This window comes from Saccopteryx leptura, chromosome 13 (assembly GCF_036850995.1).
Source record: "Saccopteryx leptura isolate mSacLep1 chromosome 13, mSacLep1_pri_phased_curated, whole genome shotgun sequence".
NCBI classification, from domain to species: Eukaryota; Metazoa; Chordata; class Mammalia; order Chiroptera; family Emballonuridae; genus Saccopteryx; species Saccopteryx leptura.
In genome coordinates, this window is record NC_089515.1 from 55,410,986 (window position 1) to 55,429,273 (window position 18,288).

The 18,288-nt window shown below is 43.5% G+C and overlaps 1 non-coding gene and 1 pseudogene across 1 annotated transcript; both read right to left on the minus strand.

The window, feature by feature from the left end:
• Nucleotides 1-345: 345 nt before the first annotated feature.
• Nucleotides 346-421, minus strand: LOC136385142 (small nucleolar RNA SNORD115; annotated as a pseudogene).
• Nucleotides 422-2,022: 1,601 nt separating this feature from the next.
• On the minus strand, nt 2,023-2,099 carry LOC136385139 (small nucleolar RNA SNORD115). Its single transcript, XR_010747748.1, has one exon. It is a non-coding gene; the product is annotated as a small nucleolar RNA SNORD115 (small nucleolar RNA).
• Nucleotides 2,100-18,288: the final 16,189 nt, after the last annotated feature.

Below are 18,288 nucleotides of genomic sequence, written 5' to 3' on the forward strand. Positions count from 1 at the left end.
GTCATGGTGGTTTATAAGGTAGGAAAGTCACTTTACTTTATAAAATTTATAAAGCAGAGTTACAGTAAGTTAAAACATATAATAATAATTACTTAACAAGTACTTTATGTCGCTAAGTTTGGCAGAATAAATCTTTATAAAACAACTTACTATAGTTAAATCTATCTTTTTATTTATACTTTGGTTGCTCCGCTACCGCCCACCATGAAAGCTGGAGCGCCCCCTAGTGGGCGGTAGGGACCAGGCTGACTACCACTAGTGGACGGTAGGGACCAGGTTGACCACCACTGGTCTAAAGGAAAATAAGACTCCCCAACATGGTGCCACAACATTGTCACCTACACTGGGCCTCAGCGTAATCCTGCAAAGCTGATTTTTATGTCATCATCTCTCTTCAAGACAATATCATCATCATCGACCCAACGGCAGCAATTCACAGGCAGATATCTGACAGCGGCACATGCGTATGCTCACCAGGCACGATTCCTGGGACTGAGGACAAGGTGGCCTTGTGACCTGCATGGCTCCACTGCTGGAAGAGTTCTGACACAGAGAGCCTGGGAAACTTGAGGTCAAACCATAGTCATTCTTGGGGACACGACCTGAAGGAGGAGGAGGAGGAAAAGAGCCATCTGAAGGACCTGTTCCGTCACCACTGGGAGGGAAGCTCATGCTGCTTCTTTCTGAGGTAATGATCAACCCAAATATGAATAAATCTGTAACTCATAGAATGAACAAATGAGTGAATAAAGGCGGGGACTTATACATCCCCAAAAGACAGAAACATTCACACCTACACACACAGACAAATTTATAGGATTTCCACATGAATGGTGAACAGAACACATACAACAAGCCCCTGACATGAAAAACGATACATCTCAGAGTCTCACAAGTCCAGACCTATGACTCATGACAAAAGGATGCATGACAACATGAACTTACACGTGAATTACTCCAGGACACACAGATACCAGGAGGCCCTCAATGTTGCTCATTTCCCGAATTCCAAAACTAAACATTATCTGACATCCTTGATGACAACCTTAAGCCGAGAACTAGCATTTATTTGGGGACATGAGCATCCGGAGTTCACTCGAGGCAAAGATCTCAAAACGCCAATCAAAAAAAACTAGAGTGTCTAGTGCCCATAATTCTGTCCATGGACATGGTATGCCCATAACACTTTAAAAGATCACCTTCACTTCTCCCAAAGCTCTACAGTGTTTTGCAACGTAGGCCCACGGGAAGGAATCCCTGGTGAAATTCAATCGCAAACCACCAAGGGCATGTCCTTTTGTACACAAACACCTTTACATTTCCAACACTGACCATGCATTAAGTCTGTGGGAGTAACTGGCCATAGGTTGCCCACAAATGATCGGAGAGTTCTTCAGGACTGATTGAAAAAGAAGTTAAGCCTTCTTCAGTCTGACTCCCTTCAGAAAGGGAGGAAAATCTTTGGTTACAGGTACCCCTGCCCAAACTGACATGCACAAAGAGTACATCCTGTGTAGATACTGAGGTTTAAGAGACGGCATCTACACCTTTCTCGTCTGAGACAAACAGAGCCTCCTGCTCACACTCATTCTGTCCTGGTCTCTACCCAAGACTTAAAACATCCACTCACCTGAAACATAAAGGCAACCACCACCACCTGGGCATGGTCGTCTGTGAGGGACGAACTATGGGGCCCTGTCACAGCCTCTGAACACAAGTCGACCACGTCCACATGCAGGGGGTCGGGTAGAGGCTCACTGACCTCCCTCAAGGGGTCGGGTAGAGGCTCACTGACCTCCCTCAAGGGGTCGGGTAGAGGCTCACTGACCTCCCTCAAGGGGTCGGGTAGAGGCTCACTGACCTCCCTCAAGGGGTCGGGTAGAGACTCACTGACCTCTCTCAAGGGGTCGGGTAGAGACTCACTGACCTCCCTCAAGAAACTGCCTGCCTCAACCACACAGCCCCATTGCTCTGAGGGAAATAACACTCCCCAAGGTGGTGCCACAATGTTGTCACTACACTGGGCCTCGGCGTAATCCTGCAAAGCTTGATTTTTATGTCATCATCTCTCTTCAAGACAATATCATCATCATCGACCCAATGGCAGCAATTCGTAGGCAGATATCTGACAACTGCACATTCGCATGCTCACCAGGCACGATTCCCGGAACTGAGGACAAGGTGGCCTTGTGAACGGCATGTCTCCACCGCTGGAAGAGGCCTGACACAGAGAGCCTGCGAAGCTCTAGTCTCAAGGAAAATCCTTTTTTTAAAAAATATGACCTGGAGAATAAGGAGTAAGACAGTTGTCTAAATTTCATAAGCCGTCACTGTTGTTTTGTTTTTTGTTTTGTTTTTTGCCATCACTCTTTTGAATGATGCTCATTCATGTTGGTCCTTTTTGTGGTAATGATCATTCTAAAATATATATGAATGTGTAAATAAAAAAAATAGAATGAAAAAAAAAACAAAAGGAAAGACAAAGTAGAATGGAAGGAGGGAAGGAAAGAAGGAAGGAAGGATGAAGATTGGATGGAGGGAGGAAGATTGGATGGAGGAAGGTTGGTTGGAGGGAGGAAAGAAGGGAGGAAGGGAGAAGGAAGGAGAGAAGGAAGGAAGGGAAGGAAGGAAGGGAAGGGAGGGAGGGAGGAAGAAAAGGTGGAAGGAAGGAAGGAAGGAAGGAAGGGAGAAAGGGAGAAAGGGAGAAAGGGAGGGAGGGAGGGAGGGAGGGAGAGAGGGAGAGAGGGAGAGAGGGAGGGAGGGAGGGATGAATTAAAGAACAATCGGACTAATACAAGGTTGACCATTAATTGTTTCACCGTATGCAGGAAAAAACAGTTCATGTCTTTTCACTACACGTACAAGGCCATTGTTCTGACAAGGGAGGAGATCCACACTACTCCTGCCTGACATTAAAGCTATAGGTCTTTGAATAATTCCATCCACCATGGAATCTTTCAAGATGGGGCCTGCACACCAGCCATGTCTTTTCAGTTCAGCATTCTCGTTCCTACACGACCACATTCTGGGGAGAAACGCAAGTGTTTCTCCACCAGGATAGACAACTGGATCCCTCCTTTTTGTGCAAATTGAAGTCAAGGTAAAAATTCAACAGTACATTTCAAATATTCTCAGCATCACGTCTATCACCAGGTATTTAAGAGTGGATTTCTACCTGGCATTGTCTGAGGCTACTACAACTGGAAAGGAAACACGACCAGTGAGACTCGATTGGCCGGATTTCGGTGATTCAAATGAATCACCGGTGAGCCATCCATCCATGAAAAACCATGGGCATTTAAAAAAACCCACTATTCTGCCAATGGAAATGTTGAATCCTCATTTTCTAGAACCTGATACTCACTTATCCCAAAGTTCAACTGTTTTTGCCATGTAAGGCTCATGGGAACTGATCATGGGTGCATTTCTATCCCTGAATTTCAAGGCATGATCCTCCTTCTTTACAAGCATCTTTTGATATTCCTACTCTGATCTTGAACATGGTCTTTTGTGGGGTAATATGGAGCAAGGAGAAAGTGTAAGATAAAGGCATGATATGCTCATTTGATAGGTCATCTTATGGAGCCTCTTTGGACTTTCTCATGAAATTTCTTGCTTCAAGAACCCATTACTATAGAGGGAAAAGGGACTTTTAACATGGTGCCACAAACCTACCACTCTGAGGGCCTCAGCTCAATCTTTTGGTGCATGGCTTCTGTTCATCACCTGTCTTTAAGACAGCATGAGTTCTCACTCACTCAATCTACTATCTCTGCATGCATCTGAAAACTTGCCCGAAGACAGAAGGAAGGAAATAATTAAGATCAGAGCAGCCTGACCAGGCGGTGGCCCAGTGGATAGAGCACTGGACTGGGATGGGGAGGACCCAGGTTCGAGACCCCGAGGTCACCAGCTTGAGCGCGAGCTTATCTGGTTTGAGCAAGGCTCACCAGCTTGAGCCCAAGGTCACTGGCTTGAGCAAGGGGTCACTGGCTCTGCTGTAAACCCCCCCCTCAAGAAACATGAGAAATCAATCAATGAACAACTAAGGAACCGCAACGAAGAATTGATGTTTCTCATCTCTCTCCCTTCCTGTCTGTCTGTCCCTATATGTCCCTCTCTCTGACTCTCTCTGTCTCTGCCACACACACACACACACAATCAGAGCAGAAGTAAATAAAATAGAATCATAAAAATACAAAAAATCAATGAAACAGAGTTGGTTCTTTGAAAAGATAAAGAAGATTGATAAACCTTTAACCAGACTCATTGAGAGAGAAGACCCAAATAAAATCAGGAACAAAAGAGGAGACATAACTACTGACACCAAAGAAATATAAAGGAATATTTTAAAAAATACTACAATTATTTGCCAACAAATCGGACAATCAGAAGAAACTGACAAATTCCTAGAAACATACAAGCTCCCAAAACTGAGTCAAGGGAAATTAGAAAATCTAAACAGACCGATTTCATCCAATAAAATCAAAGCAGTAATAATAATAATAATAATAATAATAATAAAACTCCCAACAAAAAAAAAACTCCTGGACTTAGATAGCATCACATGTGAACTTTCCCAAAGCAATCTAAAAATGCAGTGTAATCCCTATCAAAATATCAGTGGTGTTTTTCCACAGAACTACAATAAATAATCCAAAAATTTATATAGAAATACAAATGAATCCAAATAGCAACAGCAATCTTAAAATAATAATAATAATAATAATAATAATAAAAGAACAAAGCTGGAGGATTCATGCCACCTGGTATCAATCTATAATATATAGATTGTATACACTACAAGGCCGTAGTGATCAGAACAGCAGGTACTGCCATTCCCACGACACAGAGATCAGCGGAATTAAATAGCCCAGAAACAAACCCATACCTATTTGGTCAGTTAATATTTGACAAAGAAAGCCAAAACATACAATGAGATGTTAGGAAAATTGGACAGACATATGCACACAAAAAAACAAAACGAAACAAAAACACATGAAATGAGACCACCTTCTTAACACCATATGCAAGAATAAACTCATGTAAGACCTAAAACAGTAACATTCCTAAAAGAGAACATAAGCGGTAAAATCTGACATTTCTTTTTTTTTTTTTTTTTGTATTTTTCTGAAGCTGGAAACGGGGAGAGACAGTCAGACAGACTCCCGCATGCGCTCGACCGGGATCCACCCGGCACGCCCACCAGGGGCGACGCTCTGCCACGACCAGAGCCACTCCAGCGCCTGGGGCAGAGGCCAAGGAGCCATCCCCAGCGCCCGGGCCATCTTTGCTCCAATGGAGCCTCGGCTGCGGGAGGGGAAGAGAGAGACAGAGAGGAAGGAGGGGGGGGGTGGAGAAGCAGATGGGCGCTTCTCCTGTGTGCCCTGGCCGGGAATCGAACCCAGGACTCCTGCACACCAGGCCGACGCTCTACCACTGAGCCAACCGGCCAGGGCCTGACATTTCTTTTTAGCAATTTTTTTCCCCCCTCACATATCTCAAGCAAGGCAAACAAATGGGACTAGAGCAGCGGTTCTCAACCTGTGGGTCGCAACCCCGACGAGGGGTCGAACGACCAGAGCACAGGGGTCGCCTAAAACCATCGGAAAATACATATTTATTATACAATACATTTGCTCTAGTCCAGCGGGTTGCGACCCCGGCGGGAGTCGAACGACCAAAACACAGGGGTCGCCTAAAGCCATCGAAAATTTCCGGGGTCACGACCCGCTGGACTAGAAAGTTGCACAGCCAGGGAAACCATCAACCAAACGGAAGAAAACCTACTGAGTGGGGGAAGCTATTCCCCAGTGATAATTACTACAAGGGTTAACGTCCAAAATGTATCGAAGACCAAGACAACTCAATAACCAGAAAACGAAGCAACCCAATGAAAAAGCAGACGACGCTCCGGCTGGATAGCTCCTTGGTCAGAGCATTGTTCCACCACGCTGAGGTTGTGGGTTCGATCCCCGGTCAGGGCACAGAGAAGCTGCAACCGATGGCCCGACCAGGCAGTGGCGCAGCGCCGCGGTTAGAGTGTCGGACTGGGGCGCGAAGGACCCAGGTTCAAAACCCCGATTTCACCGGGCTGGTCACTGGCTTGAGCAAGGGGTCACTTGCTCTGCTGTACCCATCGCCCCCACCCCCTTCAAGGCACATGTGAGAAAACAATTAATGAACAACTAACTAAGGTGCCCCAACGAAGAACTGACGCATCTCATTTCTTTTCTTGTCTGTCTGTCCCTATCTGTTCCTCTCTGTCTGTCACACACACAAAAAAAAATCAACCAATAAATGTATAAATAAGAGGAATAACCAGTCACACACACACAAAAAATCAACCAATGAATACATAAATAAGTGGAATAACCAGTCACACACAAAAAAGCATCAACCAATGAATGCACAAGTAAGTGGAACAACCCATCTGTGTTTCTCTCTCCGCCCCTTTAAACGGGAACCAGGTGGGCCGGGGGCCCAGGTGCACGCCATTGCCGACCTCACCCCTGCACCTGCAGAGCGAGCAGGCGGGCGCGCCACCCGGGTCCCCTGCGGGAGCGGGAGCCCGCAGACGGACAGCCGGGAGCGGGACCCCGCAGACGGACAGCCGGGAGCGGGAGCCCGCAGACGGACAGCCGGGAGCGGGAGCCCGCAGACGGACAGCCGGGAGCGGGAGCCCGCAGACGGACAGCCGGGAGCGGGAGCCCGCAGACGGACAGCCGGGAGCGGGAGCCCGCAGACGGACAGCCGGGAGCGGGAGCCCGCAGACGGACAGCCGGGAGCGGGAGCCCGCAGACGGACAGCCGGGAGCGGGACCCCGCAGCGGACAGCCGGGAGCGGGAGCCCGCAGACGGACAGCCGGGAGCGGGAGCCCGCAGACGGACAGCCGGGAGCGGACGCCCGGGGGCGCGCACCGGGAGCGCCCCACACCTGGAGGCCTGACGCCTCCGCCGCCACCGCCACACGTGCCGCGCACAGCTGCTCAGCAGCGCTCCCGCCCGGCAGCGCACGCGGGGGCCTCCACCGCCCCAACACACCGCGGAGCAGCGGCACGCACCTGCCCGGCCGTCGGTCCCGACGAGTGCGGCGTCGCAGACACGACGGGAGCAGCCCGCCCCGGGGAACACGCCCGGAGTTACCGCTCCGCACGGCACAACTGCCCGAGCGCCGCGGCGCGTGCGCAGATGCGCAAGGCTGGCCCCGCCCAGGAAAGGGCGGAGCTAGTAGGACCTTGATAGACCGGCCCCGCCCAGGCGCTGCTCCACCAATAGGGATGCCCCGCCCGGAGAGGGGCGTGGCTGAGCGTTCAAGATGCTGGATTGCCTTTAGGGAAACGGAGCTAGCAGAATGCCAGGGAAACGCGCAACACGGAAACCGAAAAAGATAGATGAACCCCTCGTGTTCATTTAAGCATTATTTAAATGCTTAAATAAGCATCATTGGCAATTATCCCATTGCCAAGCTAGGGAAGGAGGCAGGGGCCCATCAATATACGAGGGGATAAAGATGTGGCACATAAATACAATGGAATACTACTCAGCCTTTAAAAATGCATGAACTTTTTTTTACCCTTTGCAAAGGGCAGGGATGGTCCTAGAGCGCATTACGCTCAGTGAAATAAGTCGGACAGAGAAAGCGAAATGCATTGCACTTCACTCAGATGTGTGAAGTTTGTCTCTCATTCCGAAAAGGCCGGATTCTTCCATATACACATCAGGGACTCGCCAAGCAATCAAGTCAAAGCAAATAAGACACTTGGGCCTTGAGAACTTGTTGTCTACAGAAACAAAATCTTATCATTAACTACCCCTTGGCTGTATCTTCCAGAAAGCCAGAGCAGAAAGACATGGCGACAGTCATAGTCTATATTTCCCCCTTAAAATAATAAGAGCTAGATATGAGGTATCAGACTGTTTAGGATTTTAATTCAGTCTACATAGGGGCAAAGCCTATATACCTGAATGTTAAGCTTCTGGTGTGAACTGCTAAGGTCCTTCCACTATAAGTAATTCATTTATGATACCCAATTATCACAACACCTTAGCAAACTCAAAGTACTCTATCAGAAATGAGTTTTTCTGTCTATGAAATTAGATCTAACCAGTTATGCACCATAGAAACAATACCAATGAATCACAAGATTTATCAATTTAAGGCCAAGTTTGGGTATAAAATAACCTCTTTATCATAAGGATCATATCTTCATGAAGAAGAATTAGCCATAATAATATCCCATATTTCTTACCAAAAGAAAAACCAACTTAAATATCATAGAGACTAGTTTTGATTAGTCCAAAAGTTCACTTGGAATTACAGTTGACACTTCAACAACATGGGTTTGAACTGCAGGGGTCCACTTATATGCTGCTGTTTGTTGTTTTTTTTCAACTGGACTGTGTAGTTCATAGTCAAGTTTTTTAAGGGCCAACTTCAAAGTTGGGAATCCATTGATGCAAAGGACCCATGGGAGTTCTATGCAGATTTCCCACTACAACGGTGGTCAAGGACCTGACCCTCTCTGTATTTAAGGGTCAACAGGATGTCTCTCTGAAACCAGTGAGGGGGGAACCCTTCCAGATTAATCTCCTTTTTAAGTCATTCTCATTCAACCTGTGTTTCATACTTGCCATTACTGAAAATTCCTTTTTTCAACTAAATTCTGAAAAAGGATGATTCATTCCTGGGCTAAAGAATTTTTTAGCTTAGCTCCTTAGCTTCTTACTCTACACTATTAATGTATTGATTACCCAGCCCTGTGCCACTCCCCCACCCCGCCCCTGAATTTGATAGAGAAACCTTGTGCTTATTAGCCCAACTCCAAAAAAATAAATGTGGTCACTCTGTACGGAGTCTGTCATTCATCTTTTTCCAAGAACTCTTCTGCAAGGGTGAAGCTTATACACTCAATCACTTGCCATATTGGGATCATTTCATATTCCCAGGGTAGGATCACGTACTGAAGGCAACTCCCCACGGAGGCTCTCTCTGACTAGAGCAGCCTCTCCATTAAAAATATAAATGTTTAATTTATTGATTTTAGTGAGAGAGAAGATGGAGGAGAGAGAGAAAGACATCAACTTGTTCCACTTATCTATGCATTCATTTGTTGATTTCCTGTAATATGCCCTGACTGGGGATCGAACCCACAACCTTGGTACCTCGGGATGACGCTTCAACCAACCAAGGTTTCCTTATCCCTTCAACTCTGGATGGGCACTTTGTCTTCAGGTTGTTTGCTATGAGAAAGGGTGCCCGTCTTAAGCAGTCACATATATGTAACGTTAGGGTATACATGCATGAGTTTTGGTTAACTGTGTCCCTGGGAGTAAGTTAGCGGGCACTGAGGGTATTCTAAACACACACATATATAGGTAGACTTTAAATTTTTTAAAATATGTTCTGCTAAGTGTTTACTGCTTGAATGAGCTTTCCCCTCATGGTTAATAACCTTTTCATATGTTTTATTATCTAGGTATGCCCTCCTTTGTGATATTATGTGTTTAAATATCTTCCCAGTTTTTTAAATGTAAATGCTTACTTTGTTTTCCTGTGTAATGATCTTTCACAGGAATGAATATGTGTTTCGGCAAACCAAAGTTTTAATTTGGATGCAATGGCTCATCAATGTCCTCCTTTAGGGTTTAGCGCTATTGGGATTTTATCTGTTTTTCTTCCCCCCCCCCAAAAAAAAACAAAACCATTCCAACACTCCTGTGTTGTCTGTCCCCCAGAAGAATGTTGTTTTGCCCATTTCATATCCGTCTACATCACACCTAGACATGATTTCTCTGTGTGGTTTTAAAAGGACTCAAAAACTTTGCTTAGGCCCTGGCCGGTTGGCTCAGCGGTAGAGCGTCAGCCTGGCGTGCGGGGACCCGGGTTCGATTCCCCGCCAGGGCACATAGGAGAAGCGCCCATCTGCTTCTCCACCCCTCCCCCCCCTCCTTCCTCTCTGTCTCTCTCTTCCTCTCCTGCAGCCGAGGCTCCATTGGAGCAAAGATGGCCCGGGCGCTGGGGATGGCTCCTTGGCCTCTGCCCCAGGCGCTAGAGTGGCTCTGGTCACGGCAGAGCGACGCCCCGGAGGGGCAGAGCATCGCCCCCTGGTGGGCAGAGCAGTGCCCCTGGTGGGCGTGCCGGGTGGATCCCGGTCGAGCGCATGCGGGAGTCTGTCTGACTGTCTCTCCCCGTTTCCAGCTTCAGAAAGAAAAAAAAAAAAAAAAACTTTGCTTACAGTGATGTCCACCATCCCTAGCACCAACCAACCATCGAACTACCTTTTCACATCATAAAACAGTGGGAGCTTAATTATAAACTGAGAAATCACGTCTATTCACACAGAGTCTCTAGTTTTACCCCATTGGGCATAGTTTTCAGCCTTCTGTCAGTTCAGTCTACCTGCTGTAACCTTACAAGGCCTTGAATTTTGTTACGTAATTCATGTCACGTAAATTATTAATTCACGTTGGTCATCAAGACGACCTTGGCTCCTCTTTGCATCTCCTATAGATTTCTTGAAATCAGATTGAAAATTTCATAAAAAACCCAAAACCCCACAACCCCCCCCCCAAAAAAAAAACACCCATGGGATTAATATTTGGGATGCTAGTGCATTAAATCTTTAAAATGAATTGGGGGGGCAGAATTAACATCTATAGGTAACTGAATCTGCCTATTTCAATGTTACATTCCCTCATTTCTAAGGTATTATTTACCTCCATTCAATCATGTTGGTGATCTTTTCCTATGCGGTTGCTACTTCTGTAGTTCCTGAAAAAATGTTAAATTTCTAGATTTTCATGTTTCACTTGTTATTTCATACAGAAATGCATTTCATTGTACTTATTTGCTTATTAATTCAGTAACTTTGCTCATATTATTTCAGGATACATAGGTAGATAGCTATAAAATATACCAACACACACACACACACACACACAGACACACACATGTATATAGACATTATTTTGTTGTTTGTAAATAATAAAATGTATACCTTTTCACTTCTAATCCTTAGACCCTGTTTATTCCCTTTCCATGAATTATTGCGTCAGGACATCCAGTTTAGTGTTGATTAGAAATGGTGACAGGAATGTTCTGTTTTTTTTCCCCCAAACTACGAAGAAAAGCTTTCAGTATCTCCAGTATCGATAATTTTGCAACTGACTTCTTCTGCAAATACCACTTATCTCATTTTTCAAAAAAAATGTTAAGTGACTGGTTCCCATGAGATTTTTGAGAAACGGGTTGTGTATTTTATTGAATGCTTTTCTTTCTTTTTGAGATGGTCATCTGAGTTTTCCTCTCTCTCAGGTTACTGTCATGAGTGGCATTGAATGATTTTAAACTCCTTTAAAAAATAGACTTGTTTTAGAATAGTTTTAGATTTCTAAAAAGTGTGAAGACAGCCTAGAGCCCAAATGCCCTACACCCCATTGCACATATTTTTAACATCTTACATTAGTATGGTGTATTGGTTACACAATTAACCAATATTGACCCATTATTATTAATTAAAGTCTACACTTTTTTTTTTTTAATTTTTTTTTTTTAGAGAGGAGAGGGAGAGACAGAGAGACAGAGAGAGAAGGTGGGGAGGAGCTGGAAAGCATCAACTCCCATATGTGCCTTGACCAGGCAAGCCCAGGGTTTCGAACCGGTGACCTCAGCATTTCCAGGTCGACGCTTTATCCACTGCGCCACCACAGGTCAGGCTTAAAGTCTACACTTTATTCAGATGTCCCTTGTTTTTTACCTAGCATCCTACCGCTGTTCCATAATCCCACCCAGGATACCCCATTATTCTTCAACTGTCATGTCTACTTAGGATCTTCTGGACAGTGACACATTTTAAGATTTTTCTTGGTTTGACGGTCCTCCCATTTTGAGGACAGTGGGTCCTGTATTGTGTAGATGTCCATCAAGCGGGAGCTGTCTTATCATCATCTCATTTTTAGATGGGGATGATGGGTTTGGGGGAGGAAATTCACAGAGGTTTCCTCCCACACTATCAACCTGCATGACCTGTCTGAAGTAGCCTTGGTCAAGGCTCTTCCCCAGGACGTGGCTTTTTTCCCCCACCTGCCTTTTTAATACTGTGCTCTTTGGAAGTCACCGTGCATACCCTGCCCCTGAGTGAGGATTTACATTGCCCCTCTCCTCGAAGCCAAAATATCTACAGAGATGATTTCAAATCCTTCCGCACAAGGAACTGGCCTATTCCCCACCCCACCCTTTATTTATTTATTTATTTATTTATTTATTTATTTATTTATTTATTTATTATATTTGTGTAGATTCACGGATATTTATTTTATATACTTTAGGTTATAATCCCAATGCTAAGCTATTTATTTTGTTCAAACTGTTCCAGCTTTGTCCATTGGAAGCTCTTTGGGTTGGCTCCTATATAAGTGTGGAATACGTTCATCTATGTGTGTGTGTGTGTGTGTGTGCACATGCACTATAAAATCCTCCCAGATCAAGCTCTGTCCAGTTGGTTAGAGCATTGCCCTGATGCACCAAGGTTGTGGGTTCGATCCCTGGTTAGGGCACATAGAAGAATCAACCAATGAATGCATGAATAAGTAGCACAACAAATCAATGTTTCTCTCTCTCTCTCTCTCTCTCTTCCCCCCTCCTCTCTCCTGGTTTGTTTTGCTGAAGCATGGTATTGGAAAACCAAGTCATGGTTTCTAGACGTTCTCAGCTGCCAAGTCAGGAAATGTGGATGTGTCCAATAACTGTGTATATATACGTATCTATAAACATATATGTTCCACATGAGTTCACACTGATTGTTTTCAACTCTAATCCATTACCACATGAGTCATTCTAACCTCTCCTTGCTTATCTATAACCTTCCACTCCCACGGTGAAAACTTACACCATCTGTTCACCATCTTTCTTGTACAGATATACTAGACAGAGTTCCAGAGTTGTTAACACACCCCCACAGGAAACCGCTTTGTCAAGAGGAGGTAGTACTACATCGCAGTCACTTTGCTTTTCGTCTCACACATCCCACTAATCCCCTCGGCTACTTAAGTCATCACTTTTCCTTTCCAATCCCATCAGTGAGATTGTTTCAGACATGTATAACACAGTAGATTCTTTTTTCCACATTCCGTATTCCACCCCAGGATCCTCCAAATGATTTTTTTTTTTAATCTGTATATGTTAAAGCTCCCTCTTTGTGCCATAAAGTTCAATGGCTTTTGACAAAGGCATGGTGTCATGTACATATCATTACTGTATCCTACAGAATAGGATACAGTTCCCTGCACTTGACCTATGTGGTCCTGACACCCCCCCCTCCACTGCCAACCATTGATGTGTTTACTTCATCTGTAGTTTTGTGCCTTCCAGAATGTCATCTAAATGGGGACACACTGTCTGTATGTATCCTTTTCATGTTGACATCTTTCACTGAAAGACACGCATTTCAGATTCACCAGTGTTTTTTTGTACATGTGGGTGGACCACAGTGTTGTTGTTTTTTAATCAATTCACTTACAGAAGGGTTTCTGAGTTTCTGGCAGGTTTTGGCAATTAGGACTAAAGCTGTTATAAATATTCATGGGCTGGTTTATGTGTGTGGACCTCTGTTTTGAACTCATTTGGGTGGATGGTCAGACACTTTATAGCTCTGTAAGAGACGGCCACGCTGCCTCTTGGACCGTTTTTCTTTCTCAACATCCACAACTTTTGTTGCTTGAATCTTCACCAGCAATTAGTATGGTCGGTCTGTGGGTGGGTAGCCGTTCCTCTAGCAGGGTCATGATATCTTTTTATTTTGCATCGCCCTAAAGACAGAGAATGCAGAGCATCTTTACATATGGTTACTTGTCATCTGTATATCTGCACTGAGGTGGATGGTCCGATCTTTTGCCCGCTTTTTAAGTGGGTTGTTTTCTCATTGCTAAGTTTTAAGACTTCTTGATACATACCCAAGTTACCTAGATTTTTCCTCCTGTGATTTCTTCTAGAAGCTTTATAGTTTTGCATTTCGCATTAAGTGCTATGGCCTACCTTGAGTTATTTTTTGTAATTAATTTCCAGTTGTAAGTTTATCATTGACTTCCAACCTGTCATAAACACATATAAGGTCTCGGTCGCCTTTTTGCATATGGACATCCTATTGTTCCAGCATTATTTACTGAAAAGATGTTTTATGCACTAAATTTCCTTTATGCTCTTGTCAAAGATCAGTTAACTGCCCCAGCCAAGTAGTAGTTCAGTGGTTTAGAGCAGTGGTCCCCAACCCCCAGGCCACGGACCAGTACTGGTCCGTGGGCCATTTGGTACCGGTCCGCAGAGAAAGAATAAATAACTTACATTATTTCCGTTTTATTTATATTTAAGTCTGAACAATGTTTTATTTTTAAAAAATGACCAGATTCACTCTGTTACATTCATCTAAGACTCACTCTTGACGCTTGTCTCGGTCACGTGATACATTTATCCGTCCCACCCTAAAGGCTGGTCCGTGAAAATATTTTCTGACATTAAACTGGTCCATGGCCCAAAAAAGGTTGGGAACGACTGGGTTAGAGCATCGTTCTCAATGAGTCAAGGTTGTGGGTTTGATCCCCAGTCAGGACATGTATAAGAATCAACCAATGAATGCCTAAATAAATGGAACAACAAATCGACGTTTCTCTTTCTCTCTCTAAAAGCAATCCATAAAAAAATTAAAGATCAATTAACTATATTTATGTGTATCTACTTCTGAGCACTCGATCCCCAACTATTGATCTATGTGTCTATTCATTTGCCAATACTGTCTTGATTCCTGTCAATTTGTAGTAAAAGTTTTGAAATAAGGTTGTGTGAGTCCTCCAAATTGGTTCTTCAGTATTGTATCGGTTCTCTTGTCTCTCTCTATAAACTTTAGAACTTGCTGGGATTTTGAATGGGATTGCATTGAATTTATTGATCACGTTGGGAAGAGCTGACTTCTTAACAATATTGAGCATTCCAATCCATCATGAACACAGAATGATTTAAATCTGTCCATTATGTAAATCCTCATTAATTTCTATCACCATTTTTGTATTTTCTGCATGGAGATCATATATGTGTGTATATATATACGTACATGGTTTTTAAAGTTTTATTTCAAATTCAAATTGCTCATAACTGGTAACACAGAAAAGCAACTGACTTTTTTTTTCCTATAAACTTTGCATCATTTAACCTTTTGATATATGCATTTATCTCCCAGTGGTTTTTCTTTTGTTTTGCTTTGTAGATTCTTTGGGATTTCCTACATAGAGAACCATGACATCTCTGGATAAAGACAGTTTTTGTTTCCCCATTTTCAACCTGTATGCCTCTACATTTCTTCCATTGTCTTACTGAGCCAGCTAAGATTTCCAGGGTTAGGCTGTACGGGAGTGATACCAGAGGGCTTCCTCGCCTTTCTCGTGCCATGAACTCAAAGCCTCTCCATGGTACATATGATATTAGCTCTAAGATATTTTAGATGTTCCTTATCAAATGAAGAAAACTCCCCTGGATTCCTCATATACTGAGGACATTTGTCACAGACGAGTGATGGGTTTCGTCAAATACATTTTGACAGCCTTTAGTGATGTGACTGTACGACTTCTCTGTAGCATTCTGATGTGATAGATTCCATTGATTTTCTTCAAGTGCTCAAAATGTCTCGTACACCTGGAATAAACTCCACTTGGTTGTGGTGTATAATTGCTTTCTGAACACTGTTGGATTCAACTTGCTAATATTTTTTTGTTGTTGGGGGTGTTTGTGTCAATGCTCCTGACAGATATTGGTATGTAGTCTTCCTTCCTTTGAATGTCTTTATCTGGTTACAGTGTTAGGATAATGTGTTTTTTTGTTGCTGTTGTTGTTGTTGTTTTTTGTGACAGAGACAGACAGAGGGACAGATAGGGACAGACAGGAAGGGAGAGAGATGAGAAGCATCAATTTTTTGTTGCGGCACCTTAGTTGTTCATTGATTGTTTTCCCATAGGTGCCTTGACTGGCGGGAGGGGGGGACTACAGCAAACTGAGTGACCCCTTGCTCAAGCCAGCGACCTTGGGTTCAAGCTGGTGAGCCTTGCTCAAACCAGATGAGCCCACGCTCAAGCTGGCGATCTTTGGCTCTTGAACCTGGGTCTTCTGCATCCGAGTCCAATGCTCTATCCACTGCGCCACTGCCTAGTCAGACTAGGATCGTAATGTTTTAATGGAAGAAATTAACAAATGTTCCCTCTCTATTTTCTGGAAGCAGTGGTGAAAAATTGGTAACATTTCTTCTTTAAATGTTTGATAAAAACCACCAGTAAAACTACCAGGGCTTGGCATTTTCTTTTTGGAAGGCTATTAATTATGAATTCAATTTTTAAAATAGATTTAGGGATATTTAGGATATGTACGTCTTCTTGTGTGAGTTTCGTGGTTTGGCTTTTGAGAAATTGGTCCGTTTCCTCTAAGTTACCCAATGTGAGGGCACAGAGTTGTTCTTAGTATACTGTTATTATCCTTTTAATATCCATGGGACCATAACTGATGGATCTTATTTAATTTCTAATACTGCATTTGTGTCTTCTCTCTTTATTTCTTTCCTTAGTCTGCCTAGAGGTTTGATTATTTTATTGATTATGTTTAAAAACTAGCTTTCTTTCTCTACTATTTTTAATTTCACTGGCTTCTTTTTTTTTTACTTCTATTTTAATTATCTTTATTTTCTTCCATTTGCTCTAGGCTTAAAGTATTCTTTTATTTTTCTAAGGTAGATATTTGCTTATGAATTTTAGATCATTTTTCTTTTCTATTAGAATTTAATGTCAAAAATTTGTAAGCCATGTCTTAGCTGCATCCCACCAATTGTAAGTAGTATTTTAATTGGACTTAGTTTAATATAATTTTTAATCTGTCTAATGACTTTTTCTTAGATATATCTGCTATTTAAAAGTAGATTGTTTAATCCAAATATTTGGGGATTTCTCTGCTATATCCTTCTTCACTGATTTCTAGTTTTATTCCATTGTTGCCTGCAGACTCACTTTATATGATTCCTTTTCCATTTAAATTTGTTGTGTTATATAAAAATGATCTATATTGGTGAATGTTTCATGTGAGTTTTAGAAGACTGTGTGTTCTCCTCTTCATGGATATAGTAGTCTCTGAGTGTCAATCAGACAGACTAGGGCTGGGTAGATCACCCAACACCCTGTATTTTCTGCCCTCTCAATCAATTACTGCCAAAGGGCTGTTGGAAGTCTTCGACTGTAGTAGTGGATTCGTCTATTTCTCTTGTTACTTTTTTAACTGTTGCCTCATGTATCTCGACACTGTTGTTAGGGACATACACTGGTAACTTGAGATACTTACAAACATACAAATTTTTTTAAGATACGAGCTGCGACTTGGTCCATAGTTTTGTTCGAGATCTGAGCGAAATTCCAAGATATGAGTCGTGATTCGGGAAGCTGCCGCTAGTTGGTGCGTCGGCGCACGGGTCCGGTATCGGCAGTTTGATATACGAGTTGACTGACTTACGAGCTCGGTTACAGAACGAATTAAATTTGTATCTCAAGGTACCACTGTATATGTTGATGATTGTTATGCCTCCTTGAAGAATGGGCCCTTTATTATTCTGTATGCTGCTCTCCCTGCCTGACAATCTTTCTTGTTCTGAAGCCTGCTTCATCCGAAATCATTATAGCTTCTCCTTTGAATGCTTGCAAACAGATTCATGAATATCTTCTGCATGGGTTTCATATATGTATTATAATTGTTTGCTTATTGGGGGGGGGGGATGGATTGCAGCCTTCTTCATCTCCTGCTTTGCCAGTAGCAACATAGCACACGATTTTGTGTTCCCAAACTGTTCCTATAGTATACTTGGCACAACCATTTTACTGAGACTGATAAAGACCTTGGTACAGCTGTGCCAGGGAGCCTACCAGCAACCCTATCATTCGTAACGTTCCACTCTTCAGGAAAGATAGAATAAAACAAAAATCTTAAGCTACAATCGTTCTGAGACTCTCAAACTGTCCCAAGGCTTTGCTTGGGCATGACAGTGAACTCAACCCCCTCTGGGGTCCACTGAGTTTTTCCTTTTTAGTTCGTCACAGGATGCCCTCTGACTCTTGGACTATTGCTTTTGCTGCTCAGCCCTACATTACTGTAAGCAATCCCGGTACAATACAGCAGGAGACGCAGACAATGCCTTCATTTGTGATAGCAATAACAGAACTTTCACCCAGAACAATGTGTATGTACCTAAGGAATGCGGGCCAGCCCTCGGCA